This window comes from Neofelis nebulosa, chromosome 6 (genome assembly GCF_028018385.1).
Source record: "Neofelis nebulosa isolate mNeoNeb1 chromosome 6, mNeoNeb1.pri, whole genome shotgun sequence".
Lineage (NCBI taxonomy): Eukaryota > Metazoa > Chordata > Mammalia > Carnivora > Felidae > Neofelis > Neofelis nebulosa.
In genome coordinates this window covers 125,378,978-125,396,181 of record NC_080787.1, presented here as the reverse complement: position 1 = coordinate 125,396,181, position 17,204 = coordinate 125,378,978, and positions in this window count along the sequence as shown.

The window sequence follows — 17,204 nt, the reverse complement described above, 5'->3', positions numbered from 1 at the left end:
GCAAATGTTTGCTCCTTTAAGAACCTAAGAGAGTCGTTCTTCCTTATAACGTTAGCCTATGTCTGTCTTAGAATCTAACTATGAATTGTTCTCTGAAGCTACCTGAGACTTGCCACATATAAAGGTAGTCCTTTTAACCTTAAAATCCTTAGGAACCTTACTTATGGTTTTACACTCTGTGTTGTCTATAGCAGCTACAGATTCAAAAGTTAAATTCTCTTCTCGATGTCAGTGGTTTCAAACTGCTCCGGGAAGAGTAAGAGAAGAATCTTAGTTCACAAGTTGGGCCTAAAAAGTTGTTAAAAGAAAGAGATTCCCTGATTTTTTTAAAAAGCAAACTTCTGCCGTAGGATAAAATGAATAGTTACAGAAAATCAAAACTAGATTTATAAAGCTCAGAAAAATGTGTGCATGTGCCTGTGGTGGGGGTGGGAGGGAAGGAAGAAGAGGTGATACAAAGAGATCATTGGATCAGCCCGAACAATTAGGTATAGAATCTTATCGATTGCGCCTGTAATACACAAAATGAAACACAGTCGTACATTTAATGAGTGGTTTAGATATTCAGAAACTTGCAAACCAGCCATCAGCTTTGTGGGATTAGGGAGCAGAAACCTAAGATATTAATGATTTAGTCTTTCTCATCTCGGTCAGCAATATGTTCTAGAACACCAAAAGCAAAAAAATTGGACCAACTTTATTATTTAGTCTAGAATTTGATTTTAATTACTATTTAGTTGATTATTGAGTATAGGAAACCTAGAAAAGGATAAGTACAATCTATTTCCTTCTTTCAGAGAAGTCCACTGCTGCTTCAGGATTTGGCAGAGTGAGACTGTGATGGGTTACCGGAGGCTCCGGGTTGGAAATTCCTAGCTTTCGGTACAAGTCCCACTCTTCTTTTGTTTCTAGAATTGAAGGTGTTTTGATGACTAGGAATGGATTTCAGATCCTTTAGCAGGGTTTAATTTCCACACCATCCCTCTTCCCTCCCAACAAACAACAAGAAAATCCCCAAACATCTTTTCATCTAAATCGGTAGTTGTCAACCTAGGGGGGATTTTTGTCCCCCAGGGCATCGTGGCAATGTCTGGAGACACTTCTGTTGGTCACAACTGGCATCTTGCAGAGAGGGGTAGGGATGCTGCTGAGTAGCCCACAGTTCACAGGGGAGCTCTTGTCAAAGAACTATCTGGCCCCGAATGACAATAGTTCCAAGGCTGAGAAAGCCCAGCCTAAATGGATCTATCAAGCCTCATTTTTATTAGACGTCCTGCTGGTTGTCCATTTTCCAATGCATTCCTTGCTTTAACAAACAAAAGGCAACACGTGTGATCTCAGCGGAAAAGCCTGCATGCAAGCATTTAGCTTAGTTTCAAATGATAAATGCTGCCCCTCTTGTAAGTACTCTTCAAGTAATGAAATTAAATCACTCCAGCACTTGCAAGTAACATTAACAGAGGCCTTCTCCCTACCTCCCCCCCCCCCGCCCCCGCCCCCCAAGAGGGGTAAGACTGATTACGGAATTTCTAAGTGGTGAAAATAGCAGAGTCATGAATACGACAATCATTTCCAAAGAGGCAATCGGGTGCTTCACACTTTTCCTCTGTTGACCTTTGCTGTAGGATTGTTGACAATGCTCATCTGATACTCAATGAAAAATGATTACCCTGATTCCTTGAAAAAGGGAGACCGGTTTACATCAAATTCCACCACCTGCTCCAATGTCAACAGCAACAACCACCCACAAGCTGCGTCCTTGCAGGATTCAAGGAGAACCTTTGTGTTTTGTTTTCCCAGCAGCCGCTGCAGCAGCTCCCCACAGATGGCAAATTGGGTGTCAGTCAGTGGGTGTCCAATAAATATTGTTGACGGACTGACTTCAGACCTGGAGTGAGTTTGGCTCTGCCTCTAATTCCTTTCACTCTGGCAACGATCAACACTTTCCTGAAGTCCACCTGGGCTCCTCCAACAGAAATAAGCTTATGAACATAAGCAAAGAGAGTGAGAGTTTCATTTCTGAGCACATTTTCAGTAAGACAATTCTTAGCAAACTTAAAAATTGTGTGTCTCACAGTTACAGAGGAGACACGTTCAAAACAGCCCACGGAGAACCATTTGTTAAACTTCAAGGTTGCTTGACCTTGTTTTGACATCATGTATACCCTCTTATCTGCTTCATGATGAGCAATTTTTGTCAGCTCATGAAAAATATTTTGACTAAGGTGAAAGCTGACTCATCTCGTTCTGCTGAAATGGATTGGGTAATAAAACCAGGTGAAACTCTTGGGGATAGAAAAAGAGGCCCAGATGGATTATTTGGATATTTCATTTTATTTTTTTACATTTATTTATTTATTTATTTTGAGAGAGAGAGAGAGAGAGAGGGAGAAAGAGAGAGAGAATTCTAAGCAGGCTCCACACTGTCAGTGCAGAGCCCGATGCAGGGCTTGAACCCACGAACTGTGAGATCATGACCTGAGCCCAAACTGAAAATTGGATGCTTAACTGACTGAGCCACCCAGGTGCCCCTATTTTATTTTTTTTTTTAAATGTTTATTTTTCAGAGAGAGAACGCTAGAGTGTGAGTGGGGTAGGGCCAAAGAGAGAGGAAGAGAGAGAATCCCAATCCCAAGCAGGCTCTGCGCTGGGGTTCGAACCCATGAACTGTGAGCTCATGACCTGAGCTGACATTGGGAGTTGGCCACTTAACCAACTGAGCCACTCAGGTGCCCTGGATTAGGGTTACTTTTCGTTCATGAGTTCTGATGATATAGATCACCATTTATAAACTGGAAATGCAAGCCACATCTAATCCCAGAAGGTAGTTTAAACACGTGTGATTTTCAGATCTGTTCCTGAACTTTCGCAGGGTGCTTTGGAGTCTCAGTTCTAGAGAAGTTCTAAACCGGGGCAAATCCCAGCCTCCGAAGTGGGTATAGTACCTACAGTAGGCGTCGTAGCCCTTTTCAGCCTGGGCCAGCATGTAATGTGACCTCACTGCTATTGATAGACTTGGTGTTGTAAGGGAATGGATGTCCAGAGATCATCACTAGGGTCCTTTGATAAAAAGAGCTGATCTCGAAGAAAGAAATCCCAGTCGGCCTGAGGAATCAGGCAGTGGGGCTCTTAGCCACTGGCACAAAAGGGAGAGTCCACTCAGGTAACAAAGCAACCCTTTCCAAGTCAGCCAATAGAGAAAGGCAGGGAGTGACCCCTAACAACGGGCCTGATACTAGGCCCATTCTATAATTAGCCCTCTGTTACTCAGGATGAGCTCCTTACTTTGTGTTCTATGCCCCTTTCTGCTGCCTGACAGTGGGCTTGGGGCTTTACAGCCTGCAGAAGGATGTCGGTTTTCCTAAAGAGAGGTTAGAACACTACCCTGGTAGACAACAACTAAAAAGCAAGGGCGATACAGCATCTTTCTTCTCTATTCCCGTGGTGACATTAAAAAACACTTTCCGTTCCCGTCATATCCTCACTTGACTGAACACCCGTGGCATTCTGAAGTCTGTTCAATTTTCAAACGCCGATCTGATGAGCAGGAGGCCGGCAGGCCAGAGGTCACCGCTTAACCTTGGCTTCCTGCCCTTGGGTCTCACCGTGTGTAAGTGCTGAGCAGAGAGACTTCACGTGGGTGTTACGTCTCCCATTAATGAATCAGTGAGAGGAACTTTGGTTGATGCTTAAAGCTGGAGGGGTCTTGGGGCCATCAGTGTTTTATATTTGAAGAAGTGTGGGCCAAAGAAACCCAAGGAGCCTGCCAAGCCTTGCCAGACTGGGAAAACCCAGAGGTTGATGCTGTCTTCCTGTCTGAACCCATGGGTGGACATGTGCATCCACATCTTCCCTCCATCCTGGGATTCTCTGCCACAAGGCCTCAAGGACTTGAGAAACAAATGGAATGTACCTTAGTTTTCTTCTCAAACCGGAAATGAGTAGGGAGTGTCCTTTTTTTCTGTATTTGTTTCTCTCCAAAAACAGTGCTGGGGTTTTCTTCCTCATAAGCAATGAAATGACACCCGTCGGGCCAACAGATGACCTCAATATATTAACAAAAACAATTTTTTTTTAAATGTTTATTTGTTTTTGAGAGAGACAGAGACAGAGCATGAGCAGGGGAGGGGCAGAGAGAGAGAGGGAGACACAGAATCCGAAGCAGGAGCCAGGCTCTGAGCTGTCAGCCCAGAGCCCGACGCGGGGCTCGAACTCACTAACTGTGGGATCATGACCTGAGCCGAAGTCGGACGCTTAACCGACTGACCACCCAGGTACCCCTTGGTCTCAGTATATTTTAAAGCAAGAACCTCCGTGAGTGTATTTAAGCCCATAGGGGTTCTCCGCCTGGGGCTTCCGTGAGCTTGGGGAGCAGTTTGTCATCTTATGAAGCTATCACGAATCTGCTCCTCCAGGTCGGGTCTGGAGGAGTAGGCGTCCCGCCAGGGGAGAGAATTGGTTGGTAAGGAGATGGGGTTATCAGGGAAACTCTGCTGATCTTTGCAGGAAGACTAGGACAGAAGGAGGATGGCGAGATCCGACAGGACCCCGCCCTGCGTCTCTGCTGTGAGACGTGCGAGGCAAAATGAGCTGCAAGCTTAAACCGTTTCAGAACCCAGATCGGGCCGAGCCCCCTCCCGGCAGCCGCGGCTGGCTGAGAAGCTGTTCCTGCAGGAAATGCAGCTGACACTGGTATTTTGGAAGGGGGAGGGGAGCCCTGAGCGTCAGGGCTTCTTTTATAAAATCATCTTTGCCAAAGGCCACACATTTTAAGATTCTGTTTATATGACATGTCCTGAGTAGGCAAATCCTCAGAGCCAGAAAGTGGATTCTCTGCTGCTGGAAGACAGGAAAGGAGATGGGGAGTGACTGCTATCAGGGAGGATTTTGGGGGGGATATAAACGCCCTGGATTAGACAGTGGTGATGGCTGCCCGATACAGCAAATCTACTTGGAAAAGGTGAGTTTTGTGCTATGGAAACCCTAAAAAAAGAATATATAGTGTGTCATCTTAAGATGAAGAATGGGACGCCTGGGTGGCCGGGTCGGTTACGTGTCCGACTCTTGGTCTCGCCTCAGGTCATGATCCCAGGTTCCTGAGACGGAGCCCTGGGTCCGGTTCTGCACTGTCAGCGAGGAGCCTGCTCAGGATTCTCTCTCCCTCTCTCTGCCCCTCCCCTGCTTAAGCGTGCGCACTTTCTCTCTTGCGCTCAAAATAAATAAATAAACATTAAAAAAAATGTGGACTACTGAAAAGTGCCACCCGGGGTGGCGGGTTCTGCCGTGCTCTGGTGACAACAACAGCTCAGCTGTATTGAGCCCCGGGGGGGGGGGGTAGTTTCCCCCTATCCCATCCTCGCTACACCCCACCGAGCTGGGGACTATCCTGACCCACATTTTACAGATGAGGGAACTGAAGCACAGGGGGTCAGGTGACTTGGTCAAGGTCACACAGCTGGGGGGCATGGCTGAGCCAGGCTCCCTCCTAGGCAGTCTGGCCCCAGAGTCTGCATCTGGACTTCAGTGCCGTGTTCCTGTCTGGATTCTAGCGAGGTTACTGTAGGATGCTAAAAACCAACAGCAACCAAGAAAGCAACCCAACCCAAACCAAAACGCTGGAGAGGCTACCTGAGTTCAGGAGCCCAGGGTGGCCCATTTCAAATATTGGCACAGGCTCGGCCTGCAGCCAAGGTTATCTGCCCAAACAGATTAGCCCAGCTGGCTGACGTGCCAACCCCGCAGCCAACGTCAGCCTGCTCAGGCCACTGTTTGCTCAGAGCAGGGGCACACAGGCGTCCCTGGCTGCAGATTGGCCTGTGCAGACACACCTCCGCCCCTCTCAGGTATCTCTCAATGGGTGGGATGGAGGAGGCGTGGCGCTCACTTCTGACGCAATCCTGGCAGCTATCGCGGTGCCTTTGACCTTGAGGGTTAATGTGTGCACGCGACGCTGTCCAGTTCAGGTCTTTGGTAAGAAATAAGCCTTAAAGCGATTTTGCATGCTGCTTTGTGCTTTTAAAGTCAGTCATACTGATCTCTGTATGAAAGAAAAACGAGTCACCTTGGATACAAACGATCCTCACTTTAAGCCAGTAATGCGTAGAAATAATGATCTAGGGGAGTCTAGGTTGCTCCGTTGAGCGTCCGACTCTTGGTTTCAGCTTGGGTCATGATCTCACAGTTTATGGGTTCGGGGCCCACATCGGGCTCTGTGCTGACAGAGCAGAGCCTTCTTAGGATTCTCCCTCTCTCTCTGCCCTCTTCACTCTCTCTCTCTCAAAAATAAATAAGTAAACATAAAAAAAAAAAAAGAAATAATGATCTAGCTACTTTCCATTTTATTGAATCCTTAAGTATAATTTCCAGGATCCTAATTTATTTTTAGAATCTCTCTCTCTTTTTTTTTTTTTTTTTCCTAACAAGTGAAACATAGGTACATGCTTAACGCCAGGAGCTGTAGGCCACCATCTAGGCTGAGAGATGGGACAGAGTAGTGAGTGAGAACTCATTGACTGGGTTTGAAGCTCTGCCTGACCACTTAGCAGCAGCATGCCCTTAGACAGGTTTGTTGCACTTCTCTGTGCTTCTGTTCCCTGAGTGTCAGATGGGACAGTCATAGCACCTACCCCATAGTGGGGGGATGAGGAGAGCTAGCACAAGGCATGTACCATGCCTACTCATATTAAATCTAGATATGTCAGTCTGATAAATTAACATTTAAAATGGCGATAGTAAGTCATACATTTGTTCTAACCTTCATGGCTTCAGAGTGCGTTTCCTTCATTATCTTATTGGACTCTAAAATGGTTCCCATTTGACACACAGGGAAAAGCGACAAGTGTCTGTTTCGGATCACTGGGTCTTAGCTGGGTCCAGAGCTCCATTTTCTTTATTCTTAAACCAGTTTTGTGTATTTTGAGAAGAATCTTTCTGTATAGTTTATCATTAATTTCTTAGTGAGAAAGTTTCAAAAACTTTCACAGAAAAAGGAAGATGTGTTTCAAGAGTCAAGAGTATTTAAAGACAAAAACCAGATGCATTGTCTGAGAGATGGAACCTGAGTCCAGAACTACAGCTTGTTGGTATCACAGCTTCTCAAGAAAGCCCCAGTTCGGTTGTGCGTGTTCATGGATAACACATTGTGCAAGGTAGTAGACATTAGGGATAATCGGTGTTAACTGTATATTTTATGGATTAGGAAACATTTCCAGAGAGCAGGTATGACTTTACTGAAACTGCTAAACAGTTTCAACTGCCCCCAGTACCCCCCTCCCCGTTCCTGAGCCCCCTGCTGTAAAAACCTCTCTAGGAAGAAGGGCTGCAGGAAGCAGTGTCTGCCTGTGATGCTTTGGCAGGCCCGAGAGCTTCATACACATGCAGCAGGTGCATAAACCACCCTTCTCTCCGGGGCTACAGAGGAGCTCTTGTCTTCTGTACCCGGTTCTTTTGGGGCCCTTTTTCTGCCATCCACTAGCAGACTTGGCAATGAGAATCAGTTTTCCCACTTGCAAAACAGGTACAGTTCCAGCCATTTCATAAGGGTGAAATGAGATAATCAACGTATGTGATTTAGCACAGTGTCTTTTATAGAGTCAGTGTGGTTGATATTCTTCTTCTTCTTCTTCTTCAGGACTGCTCTTTGGATTCATTTTAATATGAGTGGGGACACCGGTTGGTGGCAGTGGGGACAAGAGATTGGCTCCAGGCTCCACATCCCTTAGGCTTGTCTCCAGGATTCTTCCTCTCTGGTTTACCCAACACTAGTCCCCAGTGGCTTCAAGTGAACACTTCACTCGCCCCTTTTTGCTGAATCCCAAAAGTTACAGGTGTGGTTTCTTCTCCGATTAGAAGGCGTGGTAAGAGCCATAAGTCATAGTGATCTAGAATGCCGAAGAGAATCGTGCTTGCCTCCTATTGAAGCAAAACCTCCACATGAGGATACTGAGTGGCATCCAGGACCTGTCCCGGGGTACATGCCGGTTTCCCACGTCAGACGCCTCCAGGCTGCTGCCCTTCGGAGGGAGACCCCACCGGCAGGAAGGCACACGCTGGGAGCTTTTCTCAGGAGGGCTGTGCAGGAGTCTGACAACTTCTCTGCATTCTGTTGCCCACCCACTCATCACCAACAGCGTGCAATCGTTTTGCACTCAGGGCTCAGAGCAGTCAGCACTTTCCACGCCCCGTTGAGTGGTCTTCTCACTTGCCTGCATCTCCACAAATGGTAGACTCCTTATCAGTGGAGATTTCCTTTGACATTGCATCTATAGCTCTCAGCACAGTGTGCAGCACACAGTAGGCGCTCAATAAATGCGTTCAAAATAAATCACTGATTAGACAAACTTCACATATTTCAGAGATGTTTATTTTTGAGAGAGAGCAAGAGCACGCGGGAGCGCACAAGAGAGCAGGGGAGAGAGAGAAGGAAATGGAGGATTGGAAGCAGGCTCTGCACGGACAGCACAGAGCCCGTCACAGGGCTCGAACTCATGAACCGAGAGATCATGACCCGAGGTGAAGTCGGATGCTTAGCTGACGGAGCCACCCAGGTGCCCCTAGACAAACTTCAAAGCACGGGAGGCATCCATGAACATGAAGTGAAGGATGAACCTTCTTGAACTTTGCAGGCTTAGAAGACAGGACTTGCCATGACCTGGCTTCTGTCCTATCTTGCACTGCTTTCCTCTTTGCCCTCTGTGGGACGATGACTCTGGTCTCCTTTCATCGCCCTGTGCTCATCATGTCCTTCCCTGCCACGCAGGGTGCACAGTATGCTCTGCCAGGCAGTGTGACACAGAGGTCACTCCACCAAAGGCTGTGTCAACGCTGTCCAGTAGCAATGTCACATGAGCCACAAACACGAGCCACACATGCAATTAAAAACTTTTTTTGTCACCCCATTAAGAACATAAGAAGAAGCAAGCAAAAGTAATAAAATACTTTACCTAACCCAATCTATTTAAATGGTACAATTTTAACATGTAATTAATGAGAAGTGATTTGAGGTATGCTGTATTTTTTCACAATCGGTGAAATCCAGAGTGTATTTTAAACTTTGAGCACATCTTGGCTTAGACCGGCCACACTGTAGGTGCTCAGAAGCCAAATGTAACCAGTCACTATGATATTGGTCAGCATGTGGTTGTGCTATTGATAGTCTGGACAATGTAGAATTGTGTAAACAGGTTTTCTGGAAGGTGACAGTAAAAAATCTTGTTCTAACAAAACCAGCAAATTATGACAATTTTTGAAAGCAGCCAAGGGTCTTGAAAAGTGGTACGTTTTTTTCTAATTTGCACAAAGACCCTTCTGGGCCAGTCGTGGGCTTGCTACCACAGGGCATTTGCACGTGCTATTCCCTGTGCCTGGAAGTCCATTCCCCTTGGGTCGACACCTGCTCATGTTTCTAGTAAGGCGTCCCTTTTTCTGTAAGACCTTTGTTCCATTTTCTCACAGTCCTGTTTCTTTGCCTCATAGCACTCATTTGGGTTTGTAACAATATATTCACGTGTGAGATTATTTGATTAAATTCTGTTAACGACACAAAATGGTAGAGTGTAGGAGGGCAAGTCTTTTTCTGTTTTTGCTCACCATGGAATCTTCAACTCTGAGCGTAGCACTGGGTGCTTACAAGGGGGTCCTAAGGATGTGCCGAGACACTGCCCGGCTGAAGGCACGTGTCAGTGTCAGCCAGCCCCATCAGTTTCAGATGCTCACGTTCTTATAGTCCCAAGGACATTTTATTCTCTGCCTTCAGGATGGGGCTGAGGCTAGAATGTCACTCAAGGCCTCTCCGTGGAAGAAAACTGACGATCCCCTCTCTCATCGTTCAAATGTGTTTCCTGTTCAAAGCGTGTGCATTCATCTGACCATTTTCCTCTGAATCTGTTCCCAGCGTAGCCACCTTATGTCTCTGTGGAACTGAGTGACCTTGGGTTTTATCTTGATCTCATTCAGATTTCCTCTTCAGTGGCCACTTTAAAACAAACACATTTTAAAAGTAGGCTAGTTGGTAACACAGAAAGCCAGCAGCTCAGGTGATAAGACGCTCTGCGTTTTGAAACACAGAGGATTGTGCAAGTTCTTACCTGAAATCCAAGAACTGGCAAGTTGGGAAATTTACTTAGTTGCTTCATAGTCTGTCTTCTCCCTTCCTATCTTCCTAGGATTCCCATCAACAAATAAAATCCATGCATGGGGCAATTATGGATAAAAGCTGTAAAGTGAATAATGAACATAAGGCAAAATGCTTGCCAATCAAATAGCGTAAATAATATGTGTACGATGTTAAGGATAGTGGTTAAGATTTAGAGTTCTGATGTCATCAGACTACCTAGATTCAGATCTTGGCCTTGCCATCCATTAGCTGTGTGACCTGGGGCAAGTTACTTAATCTCTCTGGGCTCAGTTTTATCATCTGTAAAATGAAGGATTAAGAAAAGATAACCTACTTCATAAGAGTGTTGTAATACTTCATAGAGCTTCCGATCATACGGTGCTTGCATCACCCAATTCCAGAAGTTACGGCTAATTTTTTTTTTTTTTTGAAGGAGTTTGCACCCATATGACATTAAAGAGCTGGTTCAGGATGACACTTCACGTATGACATTATGGTACAGACAGAGCCTTGATTTGAGAGGAAACAAAATATTTGGATTGTTCCTTTACTCTTCATTAAGCCTTATCGAGAAGCAATGTTCCAACGAAACAAGACCCTCTCTGAATAAAGCAAAAGTAGAATCGAAGGCTTTAGAGTGTGGAGGTAGGTCTCACGGACGCCTCTTGCTGGCTCTAACATTTAGAGATCTGCATTTTGTGGTGAACAGAGAAAAAATAGTTCAGAGATACAAACAGCAATAGAAATATTTCATAACTGGAGAAGTACTCGGGGCTCACATTGGCCAGTCTATTCTAACCAGACTCTCATGTGCCCGGATGATAAACTGGCTCAGCCAAGGAGGTAGAGCCACACATCATTCGTCACGTGCCATCTGCTCTATTTTCCGCCCGTCAAGATGCACGTAGGGTGGTTTCTCACACAGAGAGGTGAAAAGGAAGCCGTCCCTGCTCAAGATTGTGTCTCTCGCAAATCTGCCAAAGTGCCCACAAATCCCACCACTATAGACACACTCCTTTGCATCGAGGTATTGGGTCTCCCACAATGCCCTGTTAAAATGAACATTTCCCGCTCCCTCCCCCCAAGACAAAGAGAACATTAAGCCATCCCCAGCTGTAGACACCTTAGTTTGTCTTTGACACTTGGCAATTGGGATGGCAGAAAGGATATAGAGTTTTAGGTCAGTGATACTTGGGCTTAAAACTGGACCTTTAAAAAAAAATTTTTTTTAATGTTTATTTACTTTCGAGGGCGACAGACCGAAAGACATAGAATGTGTGAGTTGGCGAGGGGCAGAGAGAGGGAGACACAATCCGAAGCAGGCTTCAGGCTCTGAGCTGTCTGCATGGAGCCCAACGCAGGGCTTGAACTCACCAACCGTGAGATCATGACCTGAGCCAGAGTCGGACGCTTAGCCGACTGAGCCACCCAGGCGCCCAAAAACTGGACCTGTGAAAAGTTGTATTATCTCTACAAATTATCCAAGTTACTGGGGCTTGTTGTTTCCTTACTTATAACGAGGGTTGATGCTAACAGGCTACTCTATATGGCTGTCATGAGGATTAAATTATGTGATGACTTTAGTGTGGGGAACACATAGTTGTCATTATCCTGAGAAATGAAGAGGCAAATTACGACAGAAGAATGCAAACTCCAGAGTAGTGGTTCTCCCCTGGACATGAAACTCTTAAAGACAGAACAGAGGCCAAGGTGCCTGAATGGGTGTGTGAGGGGGCAGTGGGGAGGGGAAGGGAAAGGGGAGCGCGTGTAACAAGGGGAAAGGGACACTGAAAACGAGTGTCGCCAACTTTAAGCCTCAGACTTACAATGCCAAGGTGACATATGTGTGATAGAATTAATAGAATGGGGGTGATACTGACATTACTTTAATCACAGTTAAAGCAGGAGGAAAATACTATGCTCCATATATGGAAAGAACTTGATGTGTCACATAGCTACAATGTGTAATCCAGATTTTAATTCAAATTCATTTATTTATACATTTTTTTTGAGAGCTTGCTCCAAGCTGGGCACTGTTCTGAAACTGGGGATACACGCAGAGTTTCTGTTAGGTGAGCATAACAGCCTGCTGCCAGTGAGCTAAGGGAGGGAGGGGCGACAGACAGAAACCAACAAAGAAATACAAAATATATCAGGTGACGAATGCTAAAAGAAACATTAAGTAGGTAAAGATGTAAGGAGTGTTGAGGGGTGGTATGTTAGATAGGGTGGTCAGAGAAGTCCTCTTTCATAACAACTGAAATAAAAAACAAACGAACCTCCTTAACGCATTTCATTCAATGGACCTTTAATTGAGTACCTACTATGTGTTAGGCAGTTTGTTAACAGATGGGAGCATAATCATGGACAAAATGGACAGATTCCCTCCATTTCATAGTGCCTTCATTCTTATGCGAGGGGGAAAAGAGATATATAAACAAATAAATAAGGAAGATAACTTCATATAGTGTGAATGTGTAAAGGTAATAGACCATAAAATTATAGAATATGATAGAGGAGTTAGGTTAGGAGAAGTGGGTGGCTGGCATAAGGCAGAATTAAAATCCCAGACAATTTTAACATACAGATGTGCAATAAATATCATAACTTATTACATATAATGTGTATTTTTAGCCCTGGACATCTTTAATATATCAGAACATGTTAATAAAGATTAAATCATAATTAGTTTCTGTGTGAGAGAATATGGAAAAGAATTTCTGGGATATTTTATATACTTCCCTCTTTCTTATGATCTACCCATTGATGAACCCAATTTCCCCTCTTCATTGTTCCCCATGACTTGAATATTTCTGGTTATCACCTATTTAAAATACTCTAGAGGTCAACATTCTTCACATACTTTACCTGTTTGAACCATTTCAAGACTCCAGCACTTTCTGTGATCACTGGCTAAAAGAAATATGCTTAATAATGTAGTTTAGGGCATTCTGTTTATTTCTAGAATGATCTCAGAATCTTTATACAGAAACATGGCTACCCTCGCTCTCCTAGAATGAAGGCGTAAAGTTGCCCTATTCAGATCTATTCTCTGCTATTACAACAATTTAAAAACCGTTTTATGACTGACCCCAAAACAATAATCCTTTTAAGGTCTTTTCTCAGTAGAACTGGCTATAGACTGCAGAATGTATTTCTTCTAGTCATCTTTGAAATTGACTCAAAGTCTCTTCATAAGAGGATTTATTCGTAAGATATTTGTCCCCACGACTTAGTCACCTAAAGACTTAGTAATTTCTCTGTCCCTTTTCTCCTTGGCCCGTCCTTTAAAACTTCCTCCTGTTTTCCTTCATTACTCCTCTCTTCAGCCTTTATTTGTTTTCCCAGGTGAACAGATCTATTTCGATAGCTTCTAGTAATAATAATAAATAATATTGCTGTCGCTTCCCACGTCTGTGAGTGCAGCCTGCACCAGATTCAGCTATCAGCTGCCCAATGCAGCTCCGCGCGGATAGTCCAGAGCCTGAGAAACTTTCCATCTCAAATACAAGTTTTATTTCCCCTCCAATATGTTCTACCTCCTGTGCTTCCTTTCTTGGTTAAGGCTTTCCCCCTCTTCGGTCACTGCAGATGGAAATCTAAGGGTCACCTTCAACCCTCTCCTTCGTTTCCCCATCAGCTGCAGGTGACCAAGTACCGCTGTTCCATTTCTTTTTCTTTTTTTAATTTTCTTTTTAACATTTATTTATTTTTGAGAGACAGAAAGAGACAGAGCACAAGTGGGGGAAGGGCAGAGAGAGAGAGGGAGACACAGAATCCGAAGCAGGCTCCAGGCTCAGGGCCGTCAGCACAGAGCCTGACGCGGGGCTCGAACCCATGGACCGTGAGATCATGACCAGAGCTGAAGTTGCTTGCTTAACCGACTGAGCCACCCAGGCGCTCCTGCTGTTCCACTTCTTTGGTATCTGCACAGTCTGTCCCCTCCCCACCGTCTCCCAGCTGTTGTCTCTGTCCAGCTGTTGTCAGTCATCCTGTGCTACTTTTAATCGTGTCCTTCACACAAGATGAGAGCTTAAAATGCAAATCTGATTAGTTTGCATTTTATTACTTAAAATTCTTCCATGGCTTTCTGTCGATGACTTCCGATTAAAGTCCACACTCTATGACAAGACGTGGAAGATGGTCCTCCAGGTGGGCCATGCCTGACGGCTTAGACTTGTCTCGTGCTACGTGTTTGTGTTGTAGTTCCGTCGTCACCGTGTTCCAAATACTGTGCCAAGGACCCTCCAAGGACTATTTCACTTGCTTTTCACTTCGTTGCCCTTAACTTTCACATTCACAACACTCCTATCAGGTAGGTTCTATTACTACCTCCATTTTACAGCAGGTGTCGCGTCCTCAAGGTCACATAGGTAGAGAATTGACATTTCAACACAGGCCTGACTTCTGGAATGCGAGTTTGAAACAATTTTTCTTTCATGATGTTCATTTCACTTCCGTGTAGCGCACTTCTCCACCTGCGTGGAGTCTGCACGAGCCATCTGCCTGGTTGGCTGTGCCTTCCTCCTACTTGTTCTCTTGCTACTTTTCAGGATACTCCTCCTGCAGCACTTCCGCAAGGAAGCCTGTCCAGCGGGGGTACCCTGTGCCCTTCTTTGGCTTCCGACTTGCCGCCTCTTCTCCGCTGGAGCTCCTACAGGTCTTTACGGTGCTGATGCCTTCTGCATCCGAGACCTTCTCTGCACTACAAATTCCTGGAGAGCAGGAAACATATTTTATTATTTGTGGAGCTCCCGTGCCTGCTACAGGACCTGAAACATGCAGGCCCTATCTGTTAAATGTTTGTTGAATAAATGGATGAGTACGTAAATGAACAGACCAAGGGTGGGAACAGGCTCAGGGCTCAACTTACCCATCACCTTCACTAAAGTGAGTTGATGTCAGTCTTTTACCTTTTACCTGGTAAACTCCCTCCCTGGATTTCTCCAGCGTATGTATTCATTTGTTCCCTCATTCATTCCACTTTTAAACATGCACTGAGTACTACGACTAAGCCCAGCTAAACTCTCTGGATGAAAAGGTGAAGGGAAAGAATTCCTACCCTTGGAGAGCTACAATGCAGGGGATTGGTCCTGCAATGCAGGGGACTGGTCAGTGGATGCTATAAGATATAGGCTACAGATAGGTTTTTATGTAACGTGTAAATAGCATAAAGAAGGAAGTTTCTACTACATTTGAGGGCACCAGCGAGGGATTTATAAGAGAACGTAGGAGCTGAGTCTTGAAGGATGTGTAGGAAGGGAAATGACTTCGGGGCTGTGGAAATGCTTGGAATGAAGGACATTAAAAGCAGTAAGAACACACATACAGAGGCAGGAGGTATATGGGTTCCTGGAGTGTAGGGAGAGGGCTCTCTCCAGGTGGTGGGAGAACTGGAGAGGCAGCCAGGGTCCAGGTGCAGAAGGAGTGGGGCTACTCCCAGCAGTGTGGGCTTGACTGTGTGAACACTGGAGCACTAGAGGATGGGTGTGAGCAGGTGAGTGAGTGATCCATGTTGTTGGCTTGTAGAATGGTCACCTTAGGGTCCAGGTGGAGAATCGATGGGGGTCTGAGCAAGCGCGGCTGCTGGGTGAGTGGAGAAGAAGGAAGGGGTCCTAGAGATGCTCAAGGGTGGAGCAAACAGAACAGAGTAACTGAATAAATGTAGGCCAAACATAGAAAAGAGATGTAGAAGAAAAGTGAAGGCTGGTGCCATTAAGTGAGCTTGGGGCATGTGGTTTTGTTTCTTTACGAGTAATAATGATCCAGGTACAATCGTAGGCCAAAGAATTTTTTTTAAAAAAATGTTTCTTTATTTTGAGAGAGAGAAAGAGAGAGAGAGAGAGAGAGAGAGAGACAGGGACAGCGACAGAGAGAATCCCAAGCAGGCTCTATACTGTCAGTGCAGAGCTCCATGTGGGGGTCAATCCCATGACCCTGGGATCATGACTTTAGCTCAAATCAAGAGCCCAATGTTCAAATGACCGAGCTACCCAGGCACCCCTGAATAATTTTTTCTAAAAGTACTCATTTAATTGAATAAAATCATTCCCTTGAAGACTTTTTTTATTTGAAAGGTTTTTTTTTTTTTTTTTTTTTTTTTTGCATATATTGTATTTTAAATATTTAAATACTTTGGTGTTAGGGATATGTTTCAACAATCCTTTTGGCCAAGTCAGTCTCTCTAAATTAATCGTTCTTTGACCCAATTTCCTCAGTCTTCTTTAAAATATTTATTTTTTTTCATGAAAACTAAATTAGTTAACAGATAGCGTAATAATGATTTCAGGAATAGAATTTAGTGATTCATCACTTCCATGTAACACCCGGTGCTCATCCCGGCAAGTGCCCTCCTTAATGCCCATCACCCTTTTAGCCCATTCCCCCACCTTCCTCCCCTCCAGCAACCCTCAGTTTGTTCTCTACAGTTTGCCTCTCTCTCTTTTATTTCCTCTATGTTCATCTGTTTTGTTTCTCAAATTCCACATATAAGTGAAATCATACGGTATTTGTCTTTCTCTGACTGACTTCCTTCGTTCGCTTAGCATAATACACTCTAGTTCCAGCCACGTTGTTGCAAATGGCAAGATGGCAATTCTTTTTCATCACCAAGTAATATTCCGTTGTATATACACCACATCTTGTTTATCCATTTGTCAGCCAATGGACATTTGGGCTCTTTCCATACTTTGGCTATTGTCGATAGCCCTGCTATAAACATTGGGGTGCATATAACCCCCTCGAATCAGCATTTTTGTATCCTTTGGATAAGTACCTAGTAGTGCAATTGCTGGACTGTAAGGTACTTCTATTTTTCATTTTCTGAAGACAAGTTCCTCAGTCTTAAGGCCCCAGTGTCTCCACTGGGAACAAGGAAGGCCTGAGCAGGCCGAGCTCTGGGCCAGCCCTCGGCGGTGTCAACCACAGCACCTCTGCCCTTGTTTGTTCTAACACTGGGCTTACATTATGAATTTCCGAAGGAGCTCTGGAGCTTTATTATCTCTGAAATCACCAATCCAAATATCAGTAACTCATGCAGCATGTGTTCTTAAATGCAAGTGCTTGGCTGCCGTTCTATGTTACAGGGTGT